The sequence below is a fragment of the Agelaius phoeniceus genome, chromosome 1, assembly GCF_051311805.1.
Source record: "Agelaius phoeniceus isolate bAgePho1 chromosome 1, bAgePho1.hap1, whole genome shotgun sequence".
Lineage (NCBI taxonomy): Eukaryota > Metazoa > Chordata > Aves > Passeriformes > Icteridae > Agelaius > Agelaius phoeniceus.
Window position 1 is genome coordinate 98,084,649 of NC_135265.1, and position 20,200 is coordinate 98,104,848.

Below are 20,200 nucleotides of genomic sequence, written 5' to 3' on the forward strand. Positions count from 1 at the left end.
AGCAAGTGAACTGGAATGTAAATTTCTAGGTAGCAAATGGGAAGAAAGACACTGAATATAAATGATGAGAGAGAATGTAGACAGATATTGCAATGAGCAATCTGCTCACTTCAGTATAAAGATGCAAATAAGTGGGCTAAAGGGAATACAAGAAAGCTTTTTTGGGAAAAGTAAAGAGGAGAGCTTATTGGCTTGTGCTTTCATGCTGTGGGATATTTATTGTGAAAACAATACATTAGTAGTCTATTCAGAACCTGTCTACTCGTAACTTTAATCACTCTGTTGTTCATAAGATACTGAAGGGAAGAAAAAAATTAACATTTGTGAAAAGAGTGCAATGCATGTTCATTTACTTAATGTAAAACTGTGCAGTTCCAGATTTAAGGGAAATGGAGGCAGTCAGATTTATAGTATACAGGCTTAAGATATATTTGAAGGAGCCTGACACCTGTAAAAGACAAAAAATCTACAGCTAGTCATCTGCAGCTCATGTCTTGTTCAACTTTTGAGCAAAGAGTCAGAACAATTTTTTTCTTGCGGGGAAAGTAGTGTTTTAGAGAGTTTTGAACAGTGATGTAGGGACCACTGCTATTACTGTCATTAGTGTTGTCATGGCATGTACTTCATGCTGTCCATAGACAGTAGAGCTGGGACCTAAATTGCACTCTTCTGTGTTTTCATAGTTCAGACAGGACCATCTGAAGACTATCAGGAAAAAAACTGATGAAGTAAAAGGCAGCAACACTAACCTGTTTTATTAGATGCTGTCTTCTAATACTAAAAATCCAGAAGACATTCCAAATGATATAACCTTGCAGGAATTTCCTGCCTATTCATCCAAAATCCTATTGGAATTCAGGCTGAAAACCAATTTGCAGATACCTACTAAATAGGTATGCAGTGTTGATTGGCTCTCTAAGATTTGTTTTCACACCACAGCATAGTTCTTCTGGTTAATTCTTTGCAAACATTTTTCATCAGTGCTTTATAAATGAAAAGAAATAGAAATGTATTTATATAAAAGCATGTATTAAATCTTTCTGCACCAACATTTTATTTTATCACATCACAACAATGAAAATATCTACAAAAAGAAACATGCTGTGTAAAAAGGAGTAATTCAAAGGGGGAAAAAATCCCAACCCTGATTTCTTCAAGGCATTGTGTAAACCATTCAAAACACTGGATAGGAAAGGTAAACTTCAACTTTGTCCTAGAAGTGAAAGCTCAGCAGGTCTGTCAAGATAGTACACAAGGAAGAAGTAGATCAAGGGAATTTGTCTATTTGCATTTACATCAGCTCTTTAGAATCTGTTGTTTTTGTTAAAGTTAGTTGCAGCATCTGACTGAACAAAATAATGAATTCTTTCTAGTTCTCCTGAAAAAATTTGAGGCCCTTGAGACCTTATGTCAGCGCAAAAAGTGTTGTAAGTGGCTATAAATCTCCATCTTGATTTCTCTTTCAGTGTTTCCTTTCTTTCAGTTCCAATTTAAATTTAAAATTTCCATTCTTGGAGTAGCAAGTACTTTTGAGTGCTAACAAGTAGGATGAGAGTGGAGGGGAGGGGAAGAGAGAGGAAGGAAGGAGAAGAATAGCACTGCTGCCAAACTTATATACCTGACAGTAATTAATGAGGATAAGGGGCTTTACCTGCGATTGTTTCAAATGAAAAACATTAAGGAAGTTCCAAACCAGTGGAAAAAACCTGCTAAATTATATCATGAGCATGGTACCTGGATTCCCTCTCAATGAACTCAAAAGATACCATTGGCTGTAGGCAGTATTGGTGTCCACTGTGAACCAAGCCAGTCTCTTCCTGTATAGAGATCAGCATACATGGGAATGTTATTTTTGTTCTTCCTATTCAGAAATTTTTCTTCAGGGCATAAGGAAGAAAATTCTGTACTTCAGCGATGTGAAGTAAGCCTCAAGGCCAAAGTGTCACCTTCAGCCTTTTAAAACTTTCTTTGAGAACTTAAAAAAAAAAAAAAAAGAAAATGTTGTTTGATTTGCAGCCAAGTGTTCTGACACTGCACAGTAGCACTGAGATGAACTGCAGGATGTTCAGTCAGTGTTCAGCAAGGGTCGGGAGTTCAAAAAGGTACTGGTGCTAGGGGATGCAAAGGCAGGTAACTGAATATTTTTGTGTATATTCATTTTTATTTGTTTACATATATACACATACTTACTTACATGTATATGTATATATAGTGCTTTAAAAATAAACAACCCATCAACATTTTTTGAGATTAATAACTGTAAGGAAGAAAAAAAAATCTGATTCTAAAATATGAAAGATTAAGAAAAATGCATGCAAATTTTTCTCTATGAATTGGACTTGCCCAAATGGTTAATGCAAGGAACTCCCTCATGGTAATCACAAGGAGATAAACAGCAACTCTACAGTGCACAGGTTATGACACACCAAATTTTGAGACAGTTTCTCAAGAGCTTCAAGGTATAGAATTGTACTTTTATAATCTCTGGTAGACAATAGCTCTGTATTTCATAGAATATGCTGAGTTGCAAGGGACCAGTCAGAATCATCGAGTCCAACTCTTGGCACTGCACAGGACACCCAACAATCACACTGTGTGCCTGAGAGAATTGTCCAAATGCTCCTTGAACTCTGTCAGCCTGGTGCTGTGGCCATTTCCCTGGGGAGCCTGTTCCAGAGCCCAACCACTCTCTGGGTGGAAAATTGTTTCCTCATATCCAACCTAATTCTCCTCCAAGTCACCTTCATGCCATTTCCTCAGGTCCTGTCACCAGTCATGAGAGTGAAGAGATGAGTGCCTGCCCCTCCTCTTCCCCTCCTGAGGAAATTGTAGCTGCAATGAGATCTGCCCTCAGTCTTCTCTTCTCCAGACTGAACAGTGCAAGTGACCTCAGCAGCTCCTCTTGTGCCTTCCCCTCCAGAGCCTTCCCCACCCTCATGGGCCTCCTCTGGATGCTCTTTAATGGCTTAATCTCTTTCCAAAACTGTGGTACCCAAAACTGCACACAGGACTCAACAGAACATTTACTCTACATTCCTTTAAAATAGGAGAAACTTGTTTTGGTGAAACTCCCTAAAAAGGAGAAGCTTTATCCTTTTTTCTTTTTGTCGAGGTTTAGGGCAAATTTGGAGGAGAATTTCCAAAGGAGGGCCCCTCCAGTAAGCAAACCCACACAGCCCCTCCCCCCAACCGGTTCAGGAAGGATTCCTCAGAGAGGAGTGGAAAGAACCTGTTTATTTAACAAGCACAGCACCCCCCAGCACACAAAATGAACAATACCGGATGACACCACTCTGAAAAAGATGACAAATTCAGAAAGTCTCTCTTGGGGGTGGTCGCTCTGTTCTCAGTCCCTCCGGTGCTGGGGCAGCTGCTGCAGGCCGCAAGGTGCAGACTCTTGGTGTTTCCCAGGTCCCAGTCTGGAGCAGGTTCGAAATGGTCAGAAAAAGGAAAGGAGAAACAGTCCAGGAAGAAATTGGACAGTTTAGCTAAACTAGCTAATGAGCAAAGCAAGCAGAAGCAAAGCAAGCAGAAGCGAGAGAGCAAAGCAAAAGCAGAAAAAGCAAAAGCTGCAGTCTCTGTGTCCCGCCAGGCTGATAAGAAAACCAAAACAAAACTTTCCCTCTTCAGAGCCAGTCTTAAAGGTACAGAACATAATATCCAACATTAACAGAACACATGAATGGGGTACAAGCATCATAACGTCACCCTAGGACACCTTTCCTGGAAGGAAATGGATAAATTGTCTTTTAGACAGGAGATTTTAAAACAGGAAGATCTAATGCAAGGAGTTGGAAGTTTGCAGCACAAAGAGAAATTGCTGGAGAGAGCACACAGCAGCTAGGAAAAGTCATAAGTGACAGCAGGGGCTTTCTAAAGTATTTGTTGAAGTTTGTACTAGTAAAGTTCATCAAAACTTTCTACTCTTTCTTCCCTTAGTTTGAATTTTCATGTTTTAATTTAAATTCTAATAGAGATTCTATCCATTGCTTAATTATGTCATTTTGTCTTGGGGATTTCAGTATGAGGAAGAAGTTGAAACACATTCATCCCAAAATTCCAGCTGACCTTATTTTAGTCAGCCCATACCTTAAGGATTTACATGAATCTGTGACTGCCAAAAAAAAAAAAGTTTTAAATTTTCTGATCTCCCCTACACTTTTTTTCTAGCCATATTCTTGTACTAAGAACCATCAGTAGTATCTTTGCCCCTCTCCCACTTCTTGCTCTAGTTAGTATAATGGTATGCAAATAATATAAAGATGGTCTCAGAAATATTCAGGAACAGCAATTACTTTGGGTACTTGAAATTAAGGAAGAAAAAATACTTGCAGTTAAACCATGATGTGCCCCTTTGTGTTTATACCAAAAATAACCCTTCTACAGTGAAATGATTAATTCTGGATTGGATGAAAGGTTCTGATATTCCATGATGGCAAGTGACTTACAGAACAGCTAACAAAGGTACTAAAACACTTAATTCCTGGGTCTATATTTTACGTACACTGAACATTGCTCAAGAAATCAACAATATAATTTGCATAGGAATATCATATTTTTTAATCCTAAAATTTAAAAATCTGAAAAATCCAATGTGGGTCATTAGAAACAACATGAGCCATATGCTAATACTATAGACAACGCTATTTTTCTTCAGTCATGAGCATTTTAGCTTTCACTTTAAAATTTCATATCTACAGAAAGTATAAAAAATCCTCACTGTTGTTTTCTGGGCTAGAATAAGATTACAGATGATCAGGATTAAAAGGATTAAAGGAGAATCTGTTCTATGACCCCTAGGACAAAATGTCAATATCAATGAAATGAAATTATATTCCTTTGCAAATTTAATGGCACTAGACTTGGAGAAGTTAACACTTTAAAGTGGACATTGAGGGTTTAACAATTACACCATTTTTCTTAAGTAGTAGTGTAACAGTCTTGCTCTAGGGATCATGGTGGAGCTGAAAAGAAGAAAAAAAATGTTAGAGCTTGCAGTTTTCTAATTCTTTATGCTATTTATTTGTTTTATGTTTAAGTCTGGCTTCCTGCCACATGAAAAAAAGAAATATGGTAGTTATCAGTAGCTTGAGAGCTATGAGAGTACACACCATCTATTGCAGGGCAGTCAAAGTGACAAGAATGTGGTAGTCTGCCAGAGGGTGAAAGGAAAGGAAGGAGACACTAGGAAGATAGTGAATTAAAGAACATATGAGGGGAGGAAAAATGGTAGAAAGGTTAATGTAGGTTCAGCACAGTGTCAGAAATCAAGTCAAAAGGCTAAACAGTGAGTTCAGTACCAAAAAATGAAATGCAGTAGCAAGTTAGGCAATCAAATGAAACATTATTAGAAAGCAAGTGATATTTTGCTACTCAAAACATTTGGGAAGGGATCCACCATTGGAGCTGGATAACCAGCTAACCAAGGTTATTTTAGCTGATCAGTCAGCTGTAGTGCAGTCAAACATTAAAAGAAAAATAAGAAGAAATCTATGAGGCATTAGCGATCTGTAGAACAGGTCCTACCCGACTGGCAGACCAGGTAGTCACCTAGGAGAGCAAAATATTAAGGGCAGCAAATAGCCTAGTGACCATTTATTGTGCCAGTGGAGATTCACTTGTGGGAATGTCTTCCAGACTGCCCGTGGCAGCATAAGCGTGAAGTAGGTTCCCCTAGTTTCAACCAGATATCATTACTAAAATCAGAGATTACTTTTTCTGAAATGAGGGGAAAGATGCTTAAATGACTCATAAAAAGTGGAGATGAGAATTATTCCCCCAAATCCATTTGGTATGTCACAGCTGTAGCTGCCACCATGTGCACATGTGTGCTGGAACATGTGCATGCGTGTGCACGTCCCTGTTTTGGTTTGTGTGCTTTGTTAGTTATTTTTTAACAAGAGCTACTCTGATTCCATATCCTTGCTTATGGAAAGGATTGTGCTTGTCTGAGTCCTCTGCTCTCTCATAAGTGCAGCCATCCTCAACAATTTTCAGACCTCTCAGTAACCTTGGAATCAGATCAATATAGGCTGAATTAAAGCATTTAGGTTTTTGCATCACATTATTAAGTGTAAAAAACCCTGCTGCTTCCATATGCTGCAGCTTTGGAGTTTGGAAATTTTATATGCAATGATTATGTTCAGAAATGTTTTGGGCTCTAATTGTTTCCGAAGTACTATATTTCTTATTGTCATAGCTGTATGTGAGAAATTGCCCTTTATGTTTGGAAATTAGTTTCTAATATTTTATTTCCACTTTTTTTTTGCTGCCTTATTTTATTTTCTTCCAAGTTCAATATTAGGACTTTTGCATTATTTCAGATCAGAGACAGAATTTCTGGCTTTCTGAAATAGACTTGGGCTATTTCTGCAGTAGATTGTTGAAGATCATTGCAATAATTTTAAGTTTCAATCTTATAAATTATAGAAAAAATGTTTAATATTCTGTTTATCTTATACTCTGTCTTTATCAGAAGCAAACTAACCAGGAATAAACAGAGGCATCTCTTATAATGACATTTGTTTGTCAAATGACAGCTACATTGATCATGTCCAGCAAACAGTTTCTCCTCACTAAGTCTTTGAGGTTTTTTGTGAATAATTACAAGTTTAGGCCACATCTTCTTTCCTGTCCAATTCTATAGTTTGCACAATTAAATTAAGTAAACATGAAAGACAATTGCTTAAAAGAAAAAAAAAAAAGAAGTTGGAAGAAACAAGAGCTCTTATCTGTCATCAAAACTGTCAGTTTGATGCACAAAGAGAAAGCAAATGCTTCAGTGCTGCAATAATGACCTTCAACATTATTTCTTTGAACTGTGAGTACTGCCTTTCTGAAGCACTGTCCTTTGGTTCCACACTGTAGAGAAAAAGAAAAGATAAATAATGTGTAAATACTTACCTAATGCATGTTCAAAATTGATAAGGCAAATAAATACATGAATTTTTTTCCCTCTTTTCCTGTGCTGCGCACATTTTAGGTCTCTAGCAAAAGGGAATCTCTTTCTTTCCTTACAGAAGATTGATATTGTATAAAAAATGTAGTTTGGAAGGATAGAAGTTTGTGTAAAATTTAAACACAGCAATCAGTCAAGGATAGAAAAAGAAGTGTAGGAAGTGGATACTTGATGAAAGGAATTGGTAAGATCTATCTTTGATATACAAGGCAATAATGTAGAAGAGTAATAACTGAGAATAAAGTAAGAATGTTTAGTACAAACACTAGAAAATCATCATATTCTGTGAAAAGAACATTGAGGGGTTTTTCCTACCTATTCTTTTTATTTTCTTTTCTAACTAGAATGCCGTGTGCTGAAGCATATTTCATGCAGAAATGTTTTCTAAATTATGTGATTTTTGTATGCACTGATGTGCATACTGTGTTAATATTTGGTGTCATGGAAAGAAAAATTCAACTTCTCTTTTTTTCCCCATCTGTCAGATTGATTATGACATCATTGTGTTTCATTATATAAGAAGAGATTTCTCAGAGTAAGTGAAAGCATCTGAAACCTGTCTTCAGTGGTATAAATATGTCTAACTGTTCTATGCTTTTTTAATGAAAGATTAATTAATTTTAATACCATTTTCTCCCTTCTCTTTTGAGTTCTTCACCATTGGCAGACCCTTGTACATGATCAGTTGGAATTAATTTCTAATTCACTGCAGTTTGTCCTATTCAAGGAGGAGCTTTTAATTAGAAATTATATCAAAGATCCTATCACAGGTGCTGTTAACAAGCCTTACATGTTTGTTGCATCCTAGAGGCTGGTCTAAATAGTGCTGGGTTCTGAAAAAACCTTTCTGATGACGCACACGCTGGCCAGACTCCCTGTGAAACCAGTTGGAGTGATTCTGCTGATTTAGGGAGCTGGAGCATTGTTGGAGACTATAAACAGCAATTTGCTGATTTTGCAAAAGTTTTCTGCTTTGGTTGCTTTTATGGAAGCTAATGAGAATGTCTCTGCTAACATCCACATAACTAGGCTAATGGTCCCTAGTTTGGGAAACATAACCTGACTGAATATGGATCATATCAAACCCAGAAAAAATCTTGTAGAAGAAGTATTGCCAACTGCAATATGTAATTGTTAAAAAGCAAAAATACAGGCCAAACCAAGATAATTTATCTGAAATCACATAGAAATCCTTAAAGAGCTTTAGAAATCAGACATAAAATATGTCCTGCTGGAAATTCATGGGCCTTGATTGAAATGACATCAAGAAAAAAAGAAAAAGTTAAAATCAAAATGCAAATCAAAACATATCTAGTTGAAACACAAATAAAAACATATAAATCAAAATCAACAGTGAGATCCGCATACAAATTTGAATCCCAAACTCTCAGTTAATTCATTAATTTGGATAAAAGGACAGAGGGCAGCATTGTGAGCAGGTGCAGGATGGGAAAAGATCTATGGCATAATTTTAACAAAACCTGTCTCCCTGGAAAGTTATCAAAATTATTTCAAGCCCAATATCATCTCTAGCAGAAAAAGTTCTAGCTAAACAAAGAGAATAATAGCACTGGTGTTCTTTAATTATCAAGAAATATCATACCACACTTGAAGCAATTTTGCATAGACTGTCAGTTCTGCATGTCAAAAGATGTATATATAGTTACCTAAGTAAACCAAGTCAATAGACTGAAAGAAGAATACTATCACCATTCTGTGCATCTTAGTGTTGTCATTTGAATTAATTTCTAGCTATTTTATAAGCAGTTGGGCTCACATGCAATATTTCAATTCTTGTGTAATAATGCATTAACAGTTTTGCTGCTGCAAATCCCATTCTGCCTTAATAAACTAAAAACCCAGCTCACTGCTTTCCTTCTCTTTTATGCCTTGTCTCCTTTGAAAACAGTGGGTGGGTTTTCACCTTTAAGTGATACCAGATCAAGTTATGAAGTCCATGGATAGTCTTAAATGATGATAATTTAAAGGTAAGTTTTTATAGACACTTTTTTTCAAATAACAGTAATCTCATTCTGATCTGTGTGTCCAAAAAGTCAAAAAAGACAAACTATCAAATGCATAAAATCTTTGTAATTGCTGCATATTCCAGAATTTTTCTTATTTACCTCAGACTAATCCTTTGACAGGTGAAAACAAAGGAATATGAATCTTTGGGTAGTATCATGAAACTTCAAATATTTGCCATTAGGCAAGAAAGCTGAAGAAAAATCCCATAGTTTCTACAAATCACTGTCCCTTTTATTTCTTCTTCTTCTTTTTTTTTTTTTTGGTGTTAATGTGTCTATAAAACATGCAGCAAAAAAAAAACCTCCATAGACCTAGCAAAATTCAGGATTATTTCTCTGATGAAAGCATTATTATCCTCAAAATTCATTTTTGCATCTCTCCTAGCAATCTCTCTCTTTACATCTTAATTCTATTTAGCAAACAATTTAGTTCAATATAATTGCAACTTCATCAACAACAACATGGTTTTCCCATTGAATCTCAAAGCAAATTTTCATTAAATGCTAGCCTGTTATTTCTTTCACAGAAATTTGTAAAAACCGGTGATTTTTCTGTCTAATATAATGACAGCCTATTTTTCTTTTCCTTCATGTGGGAAAGGATTTTATTAGGTTTATAGGTTTTTGTTTTATTTAGGTTGAATTTGTGCCCCCTGAGGTTTGTATTTTGTCTGAAATAATGACATAGTAGCACACAAAACTCAGCATTAGCTGACAGACATAAAAACCATAGAACTACCACAGACTCAGCCTCAGTCAGTAATTCTCTCACTGATCACTGTATTCTTTGAGTTTGAAAATCATTTCAATCATTATATTGAAGATATCATAAGGTTTTGTTCAAAGACTTCAATACAGGAATAAAGAAAATACACGGAATGTTTCAGGATCCCATGAAGAAAAAGCTAACACAAGCTCTTGGCAAAAAACTTGACTGTGAGAAACTGGCTGACATTAGAAGGAATAATTCTTTTCAGGTGCTCGCTTTTATTCTAGGCTTGTTCAGCTTCAGAGGACAACAAATCTTTCTAAATTTCTTACCAGAAAAACTATTATGCTGTTGCCTTTTTCCTAATCTGGAAATGAAACTTGAGATAATTTTAATAATGAGGTAATAGTATAAAAGGGGATCTTTATTTGATCTTCAGGGGCAGTTATGGAAAGATGTCCACAAAAGCTCCCCCCCCCCCCCCCCCCCCATCCTCCAGGGGTAAGTATATTTTATAGGTTTTAGGAAATTAGAATAAATTATAAAAAGCACCAATTAGGAGGACAAGTGGTGATGAAATTCCCCCCCAGGTCAAGCCCTTTCTCTGGAGCCCCCCCTTCAGCACTAGTAGTACTTGTCCATGAGAATGTATCTCCAAGACTTGTTCTTGTTCTCAGCCTTGGTTCCCAAGAAGGGCCAAGATAGAACTGGGGCCCCCCTGGGGCTTGGAGCTCTGGAATTTGTTTTGTCTTTCTGCCTAAGGAAAGACCATGGAAAAGTACTGAGAAAACTAGTCATTAATACATTAGACTACAGAGCTACAAATATATGTGTGAAGAATACAGACAACACATCAAAGAAAAAAAGGCAAAACCTAAATGGCATCAGTGCATCTCTCAGCCCTGGCAGTGAATTATTTATCAGATTTCCCAGTTAGATTTAATTGTCTTTCATTCTTTACCAAAGTACTATGACTACAAATTCAGTCAAACATTTTCCTATTTGTAAAGGTAAACAGAGATACTACTTTTCTTCTTAGTAATAAGAATCTAATTTAGAAAAGCTTTTGAAGAAAATTTAATTGAGATCCTGGTGAGGACATAGAGCAATAAGACACAGAAAAGCTGAAAATGGATTTCAGGTACTTTAAAACTGGAGGTTTAAAACTCCATATCAGTAGCTACCAAACTTGGAAGACTTAAAAATATCTTTAGGGCCATAAGTTTTACATTACAGTAAACTTCATATTTTATCTTTGCCTGCTGTGAAGAAAGAGATTCTATTGCAGGCTGAACTATCTGTTGTGCTAGCCTGAATCATATTTAGGAATTCAGTTCTGAAAATTTATTTTTGAAAGATGCCCATGGAAGTTGGAAAGAAGGGCTTCCCTGTGTTCAAGATCCCGGTAGATCAGGATTTATTTCAGCAGGTAACAGCTAACTGATGCTTTTCTTTTTCTTTCTTAAGCACCTTTTATACATGCACACAGGCACACACACATAAATACATACTTATACATGTATGTTTTATGTATGAATATATATATATAATATAAATAGATGAGATGCCAAATTAACATTCTGGATTTAAAAAGCATGAAATTATTTAAGTACCCCACCTCTTGAGGTGCTACTACTTTAGGCCCTTCTCAGTTGGTTTCCAGAGATTGTAAAGTATCTCTAACTCTATAAATTTGAGATTATGTTTCTTTATCAGGTGCATTATTTTTATAATTGAGCTGTTGTATTTTAAGAGCCTTCAACTTCAGAACAAAATCTTACCATGTTTCTATATGTGTTTATGTTTGAGTTCCAGGGTTGCACTCACAGAGAATAAACACATGCATGAGCCATTCCAAATGTAGGTCTCTATAGCTCCATATTAATATGTATCAGTACTATAAAATTATATTTTCTAGGAATATAGGCAATACTTTTCATATCACTCCTGATAGCTTGTGGAGAAACTAGGGAAATTAATATCAAATGTAAGTATATTTTATATAGCAATTGTTTTGCAATAACTTATCCTATTGGCATAAATTAGTCAAGAGCAAAAGCATTCCTGAGAGAAAAAAAAAAAAGCAAAGATAACTGGAGAGGAAGGAAAGGTTTAATGAGTGCCTTATTTCAGCTGCTGCAAAGTTGCAGGCAATTACAAATATTTACAGTTCCAAGTTTGGGGAATGGTGTATTAAACTAAAACCACTGGATCCCAGTTCTAGCTGTTTTGTGTGGCTTAAACACAGCTAGTAGAAAGCTGCCTTAAAAACACATTCTAGGTTATATCTGAAGTTATGGTGTACAGACCTTTTATTCAAGAGGCAGTGACAGCTCTAATGCTTGTCAGCTAATAGGAATTAGAGACTTTTACAGTAGATGTGTGTGTTTGTGTATGTGTTTGTACGTGCACAGAAGGAGATTATTTAAAGAAAAACTATTGCATGCAACAAGAGTTTAAATTATTAAAGACAATGCCAGCAGGAAAAGAATATCAGGCTTTAATACTTTGGAAGTAAAAACAATTAGATCACCATTTCTTTCTGTTTTCTCCCATGCACTGTTTTTTGGCTTAGCCTGAATTGTCATATGTTCATCCCTGACACCTTGGCCATAGCCAGAAAATTCCTGAGTGATGGCTACTGTGCAGTCACAAAAAATTCAAGAACTTTGCAATTTACTAATCCTGATTTTTAAATCTGAAAAACCCAGTTCTTTGTGGTTGTCAAAGGAGGGCTGTAGCATACATTTACATAATAGGCTTATGCCACTCATCCCATGTTCAAAATCATAGGAAAGCTGAGATGCTGGAATCTTCTTACTTTCCACTTCGTGCTCTTTTCATCCTCATGCTCAGTCATCCCATGTCCTCCTCTCTAACTTTGGGTATAACCAGAACACACCTCCCACCCTTAAAATACAACTGTGTAAGAGGGTGATGGACTCAGTCAGGCAGCATGTGCACACTCTGTGCTTAGCAGGAGGGAAATAAGGCCCAAGGAGTTGGAGAAGTGTGTGTGTGTGTGTGTGTGTATGTGTGTGTGTGTGTGTGTGTGTGTATGACTCTAACTGTCCTGAGAAGTCAGCCCACATGAACCTCATGAAGTTCAACAAGTCCAAGTGCAAGGTGCTGCAGTTTAATTGAATTAATCCCAGACTGGGAGAACTCACTGGGACCAGTCCTGTGGAGAAGTACTTAGGGGTTCTCGTGGATGAAGACATGGACATGAGTCAACAGTGTGCACTCACAGCCCAGAAATTCAAACACTTCCTAGGTTACATCAAAAGCAGGGTGGCCAGCAGGTCAAGGGATTCTGCCCCTCTGCTCTGCTCTCACAAGACCCCAGCTGGAGTGCTGCATCCAGCTCTGGGATACTGCCCACAAGAAATACATGGTCCTGTTAGAGTAGGTCCAGGGAGGCTGTCAAGATGATCAGAGGGCTGGAACACCTATGCAGTGGAGACAGGATGAGAGAGATGGGGTTGTTCAGTCTGGAAAAGAAAAGGCTTTGGGGAGATATCATTTAAGCAGTTCAGTACCTTTAAGGGGGCTTATGAAAAGTGTAGAGAGGGACTTTTTATATGGCCAGATAGTGGTGGCAGGACAAGGGGCAATAGTTTTAAACTAAAAGATTAAATATTTAGGTTTAGATTAAATATTAGGTGGAAGTTCTGTACTCAGAGGGTGGTGAAGCACAGGAATAATTGGTCAGAGAAGCTGTGGGTGTTCTATCCCTGTCAGTGTTCAAGGCCAGGTTGGATGAGGAGCATGAGCAACCTGACCTGGTGAATGGCATCCCTACCCATGGCAGGAGGATTGGAACTAGGTGATCTTTAAGGTTCCTTCCAATCCTAACCATTCTATATGATTCTATGTCTAAAGTAAAAAATCTGGCAGGGTAATGGGCAAATAAACTGGTGATATAAATTGGCTGTAATCTTCCACTGGCAAGGGTATCTCAATTCCCCAGGAGTGTCCCAGCCACTAGACTGTAGCATATTGAAGACAAGGTGAAAGAGAGGATTTGTCTTCTTATGAAGAAAAATTGTGCCTGTTATTTTATGTGAAATATTTTCTCTCAATTATATCACCCTGCGTGCTCCTGAAGAGGAGGATGAATCATCAAAGATGTTTTATTCTTAAATCTTTCCCAGAAGAAATAAGCCAAAGGGTTGAAAATGTGCCTACACAAAGTAGGATAGAGTTCTCTACAGCTGAGCTTCTAAGTCACTTACATGTATTGACAATTTTCTTTGGACCCTCTTTCTTTCAGAGTCAAAAGAGTATTGATAATTCATAATACTGAGAAATTTGACGCTATGGTTTCTAATTGTTCTAATGGCATAATTATTAGGATATTTTTTAAGTATCCATGCTTTGCTGAGAATTTTTTATGTTTTTGTATTTTAAGTGTCTAGTTGGTGCCTTAAGTTTTAGCTTTCTTTTTTTTTAGATTCTGTACTGCCCTAGTGTGACTCTGAACTTCATATAAAGTGTTAGCAAGTTCTCTTCATGGGGTAGTTAGACAAAATAATCCTTTTCCTGCCTGAGGACCAAGGACACTGTTGCAGTTTTAGGCTCAAGAAACATAAACAACAGCAAATTGAGGAAATCAATCTGAGCAGACTGGGACTTCATAACCTGAAGCTGTAATTGGCCAATTAACCCCAATATGTAAATGGACCAAAACTTACAGAAGTGTGAAAACTCATGACTGGTCATCCATCTTGCATCCATCTTGGGTCCATCTTGGGCAGAGCCCCAGCCAGGCTCTTGTGCTGTCCAAGGTGTATCTTTTGAAGGCCTTTTAACAAATACCTGCTTTATTCCTCTGGTTTTGTCTGGCCTCTGTTCCAGGTCAGCCTCTCTAGGCATCAAAGTATTTGCATAGGGTATAGTTATCAACAAACTAGATATGGGGAATAATGCTTGCTGTACATAGCAGGCTAAGGTGAGTTACAGATTGATGCAATACATTTTATCTTATTTATAAAATGTTGCCCTCAATCAGATTTTTGTAGTCTTTACCTATTAGAGTTTTCCCACCTGTGTAATCTTTATGACGAGAATGCATGATCCACAAAGCCATTGTTAATAAACAACATGGTGATTTCAAGTATTCTGTTCACTTCATCTCAGTTGTCTCAAAGGTCTTTCTTCCTTCATAATCAGAGCTATGAGATTTAGATAATTGCAAAAAAGTAACTGAGAAAGAGGAATACATTGATTAATGTAAATCCCTGTACTTTGACTCACTAATAGTAGCTGCCTGCATGTCAGAGTATGGGAATTTGCATACTATGCTAAGTTGCTAAGATAGAACTCTTCTATCATCATGCAAATATTAGTGCAAGAGAACGACTGACTGAGACATAAGTACACATACTAAGCTGCAAGGATGAATCAGTCAAAACTGCAGCAGCATTCCTGGATTCTTACTGGATGAAACATTTCCAATTTTGAAGCAATAGTGCCGGGATAGTTAAAATATGCAGAAACATAGACTAGGAAGGGAGGAACAGAGCCTGAAACAGTGACTTTCCTGGGAGATAATTTTCTGTCACTATTCCTATTGCAAAATGAAGATAACATTTGTTCACCTTATAAAGATGCCTGGGTTCTTAAACTAGTAATGAGCTCTGAGACCCTTAAATGAAAGGGATAAGCTGGAAGTCTTAGGAGCTATAACAAAGATTATTAGCGCTAGGAATGTGTTAAAAATTGCAGTTATTTTATTCATCCTTGCACTTAAGTTTTTATCTGAGGAAAACTTTATTTTCGTGACATTTGGAAATCATGGAATTTTGGCTATGTTTTGAACTTAGACTTATTAATTTTGGCTATAAATATTATGGTATGGACCAAAGTGTATCATAGCAACGAGACTTTTCTTATTCTTTACTCATATCCTGTTTAAAGCATATTAAATGGTATGTTAAACTTTACTATGTAGTCTGGATATTCTAATTATAAATGAGACCCTGCTCATCTCAGATGAAATCATGTGCTAACTACTGCTAAGATGATGTCAAATCTGTTATACATGAGAAAATGATGGGTTCTAGAAAAGGAATAATTGTGTTGACTTCTGTATGAGATTTTCCTGACATTTAAACAAAATTGTCATAGTATAAGTCTGCTGTTTGAGAATACATAAAAAAAAATTGACCATTAATTAGACTGTATGATTCAGCATAAAGTTTCCTGGCATCTAGATTGAAGGACTGCAAGGAATCTCAGTCTTTGGGAGATTCTCCCCTCATCTATTTGCTTGTTTCAGCAGCAGAAAGCTCATAAAATCTCCTTGGACACGTTAGCAAATACTGAAGGAACCAGTTATGGAAAACTGTGGAGAAACACTATAGTTTCTGCCATTTACATCATGAACATTCTATACTTTAAGTCAGACTTGCTCTGCTTTTCTCTATCCACTTTTCAAAACAGCAATCATGATTTCACTGCCAGGAGCTATAAAATACCACAGTTAATTTTTCTTTGCTAGAATTGTTGTCCTATGCCGCACTCTACAGGGACTTCTCACACTTTGTATCTGCATAGTCTCAGTTTATAAGCATCTTATTGTGAAAGGATTTCCTCTTCCAAGGAAGAAACATTATCTGAGCTCACCAAGAGGAGAGGGAGAGGGATAGAAATCAGGAGAACCAAAGATCTGTCTGTGCATCACAGCACCCATGAAATGCAATTGACTAGATCCTGTTCCAGGTCGAATCTGTCAAGCATTTTGCTGTCAACATGACTCTTTACTTTCCTGTTGCTTCTTACTTTCCTAGAGAAAATGACAGACCCAAACCAGGCATTACTACAAGCAGCACTCACAACTGTGAAATGTTGGTGTGTTGTGCTACCAAGAATACTTCAAAAAGCAGTAGCAGAACCTGGAGTCACTTACCAGTGATTCTTCCTCCAAAGGCCTTAGTCTAAGATTCACATGGTGATGTCAGGGTTTTAAACAGTGTTCTTTTTCAGCTGAAGTGTTAGCAGATGGAAATGATAAGGACATTTAGACTTCAAGGTTGATTTTTTCTCATTCTGTGAAATGAAAAGATCTAGCCATATGCATAACGATGAGAGAAATTATCAGTAATAATTTCAGAAAGCAAATGTGTGAGGACATCATGTGAAAGTGAGGGTGGCAGTAGATTGAAAGCAAGATTAGAGGATAAAAATGTTGAATATGAAAGGTTTAATTCCTTGTCATATGTCTGTCTTGTCTATGCTGCTGGCCAGGATAAGCTACATGAAATAGAGACCATAAAAAATAGGGCTCTTCAATTATTAACTTCCCATTCTGGAGTGTTGCAATAGCCAACAATGCAATTACAATATTAACACATTTGAAAAAAAAAATCCTTATGCTGAAATATCTCTTCACAACTTTTATTTTCTAAGTTATACTGGAGGTAGGATTATACAAGAAAAAATACAACTGCAGACATTGAAATTCAGTGATATTTTAATCTGAATTCCATTGAAAATTTAATCTGAATAACACAGTCAGAAATTATGTCATCTGCAGAAACCTTCAAAGATATGATTCTGGCATGCTGAAGTAAGCCAACTTGATTGTTAAATGTTAATTTTTAAATAATATGATGTTTCAGATTTGCAGGCTTTCTAGTTTGTTTCTTTTTTTATTTGGTATTGAAGAGCTATATACCCCTATGATTACTTTTATAAATATGTATCTGTAAGTAAGAATATGACAAATTAATGAATTCGAAAATATCTAAAGCAGGGTTCAGTTCTAAAATACTTATCTTTCAAATGCTTGCTTCTTTTCTTACTTGTTATTTTTTAAGTTCAGTGTTGACCCTCTTCTCTCCTATCTGAGTTTGGATTTGGAAAGCGTGGAGAGAGAGTATAAGAAGATGCTGTGTTTTGGGTAAAACCACAACATTTTTCACATATATTTGTCACTTCATCTCTTCAAAACAGGATTCAATGCATGTTGAATAATGTTAGGGCAGTGAACCATTGAAAGCTTTCCTGTGATGGAGACAGCTTTTCCTAACAGTATATTAGATTCATTTTGACACAAAAGAAGAAAAAGCAATTTTATTGTCCTTTATTCTCACACATCATGGTGATACAAAAATATTTGTGAGAGAGTTGTCACAGGCATATTTCCTTTTTTGATGGCAAGATGAAGTAAAAACCACAGTAATTTAATAAGTAGTGATACACAGTATTCTGATCTACAGCTCAGTTAACAGCAACATATAGATAGACAATAGGCAATTTTTAGACAAGCAGGTTGAAGATCAGGGAACTATACTCAGTGCATAGGTTGAACTAGAGGAAAGAGAGAGTAGACAGCAGAGAAATAGCTAGCAGAAATAAAACCAAGGAAATTTTTTAGGAGACTCAGCTGGGATAATTGCTAAAGACATGTGAGAGCAGCCTTCTTCGACACAGCATGGTTGTAAACAGTTGTGAAGCCAGAAACATTATGTTCCTGACAGTGATGTAACTGCAAAGTTTCTATGCCATATTTTTCAGAGCTGCAAGTCTGAGTACAGAAGTCTTCAAATAAGTGCTGTGTGAGAGAAAGAGTTGTTTTGTATTAGCACTTTTGTGAAATGAAAGTTTGCCCCACAGGGCAAAATGTAATTGGCATCTTTCATATCACCAGGACCACTCTTTCTCTGGCTAGCACAATCCATCATGCCTGATATTGATCATTCTTTAAAGCACGGAATAGCAATAGCAATCCAATGTCCTACCTTCCAACATCTAGGAGACAAACTGATGGCTTGATGAAATTAAAGCACAATTTAGGCCTATATTCTGGCAAAGACTCACTGGTTTGACAGTGCATTCCCTTTGTTCCTGCAAAAATGCATGTAAATTTTTACTACTCCAAGCAGCCAACATGTTTAACATAGATGGTTGGGGTTCTGAGCAACCTAGTCTAGGGAAAAGTGTCCCTGCCCATGGCAGGAAGGTTAGAGCTATGTGATCTTTGAGGTCCTTTCCAACATAAATCACTCTGATTCTATGAAACATTGCTAAAGGACCAATTCATATGGTGTTTCATCATTCTTCAGTTACTACTCATCTCATCATGTCCCTAGGAAAGCTCAAGAGAATTTTTAGTAACTCAAGTAATAACTAAGATTTTTCATAAAGATAGATGATGGAAGTTTGCTTGGTGTCTCTGTGTTGACATCTTCAGATCAAAAGGGAAACATGTTTTTATGTAGTATTTTTAGGAGGCAATACAAAATAGGACAATCTTCGCTTCTTTGTTCTTTGATGGAAAGGAACAAAACAATAAGAATTTCTGAAAAAAATGGTGCTTCTCAATCAAGGAGATATTTATTGCATGCTAGAAAAAAATCAACCAAACAAAAACCAAACACTACAATTTACTGCATTTTTAATGCCACTGAAATAAAGGTAGGGGATGTAAAATGTTCCCATTTGTTTATGCCAATAAAAAGCTGAAAATGCTAGGAGAATTACCTGCAGAGTCTTTGTCAATTTTAAGAGACTTTATGAAAGCAATATGTCATCATTTTTGTACTGAGACATCTATTTCATGCTGCAAAAAGTCAATTGTCATAAATGGGAATCCGCATGTGAATTCACACCCTACTGACACTGAGCATGGTCTGATTTTTTATCTCCTAACCTCCTGTTGTTCAATGAGTTTTAGAACTGTGGAATTCAGATCATTCAGCTTACTTGTCCTAACCAAAACTAATTTTATATTTCTGTGTAGTCATACCAGAAATAAACAAGACTATAACTTAATTAAATAAATGTCATGGAAGATATCTGGCATTACATGTTTAAGGAAGGTCAGGTTTATAATTGAAATTTATTAGATAATTTTAATAGTTTCAAGGGACTGAAGCAATCTTCACAATCAGTATAATTTTGATTTAAGAAACAATAAACTTAGGCTTACCGGGGGAGTAAAATCAACTGGCAAATATTACAGATACTTGCTTTATGCATTCTATGAAATTCTTCATTAATATACAGGCTTCACCTGCATAATTTCTAAAAAAACCCTTATATTGTTTCTGTCAGGAATTGTCATTTTAACAGTTAGACATATGCCAGCAGTTTAATCCTATTTAATTCATGTAGCAGAGACAATGTCTCCTGCTTCCTGCCTTGAAAATGCTATCCCTCTTCATTGGGATTTTCAGAAAAGAGTTCATTTACAGGGCAGAGAGGGAAGCATTAACTTCTGACTCAAGAAACAGGTTTCAAATATTTCGCATGTTCATGCCAAAAGTAAGTAAGGAATATCGATATTATCTCCTAAGGTCTTGGGAATTAAAAGAGAATTCTATTACAAAACCCTAATGCAAATCAGGCTTCATACAGATTACTGTAATGGAGAAATACTATATTACTGCAGCTGAAGACATGTTCCACAAATGAATGTAGCACATGAAATACAAATCAATTTTCCATCTCCTCTTAAATCCTAGAAGCTTGAGAGTATTTCAGAAATCAATCTAGGATCAG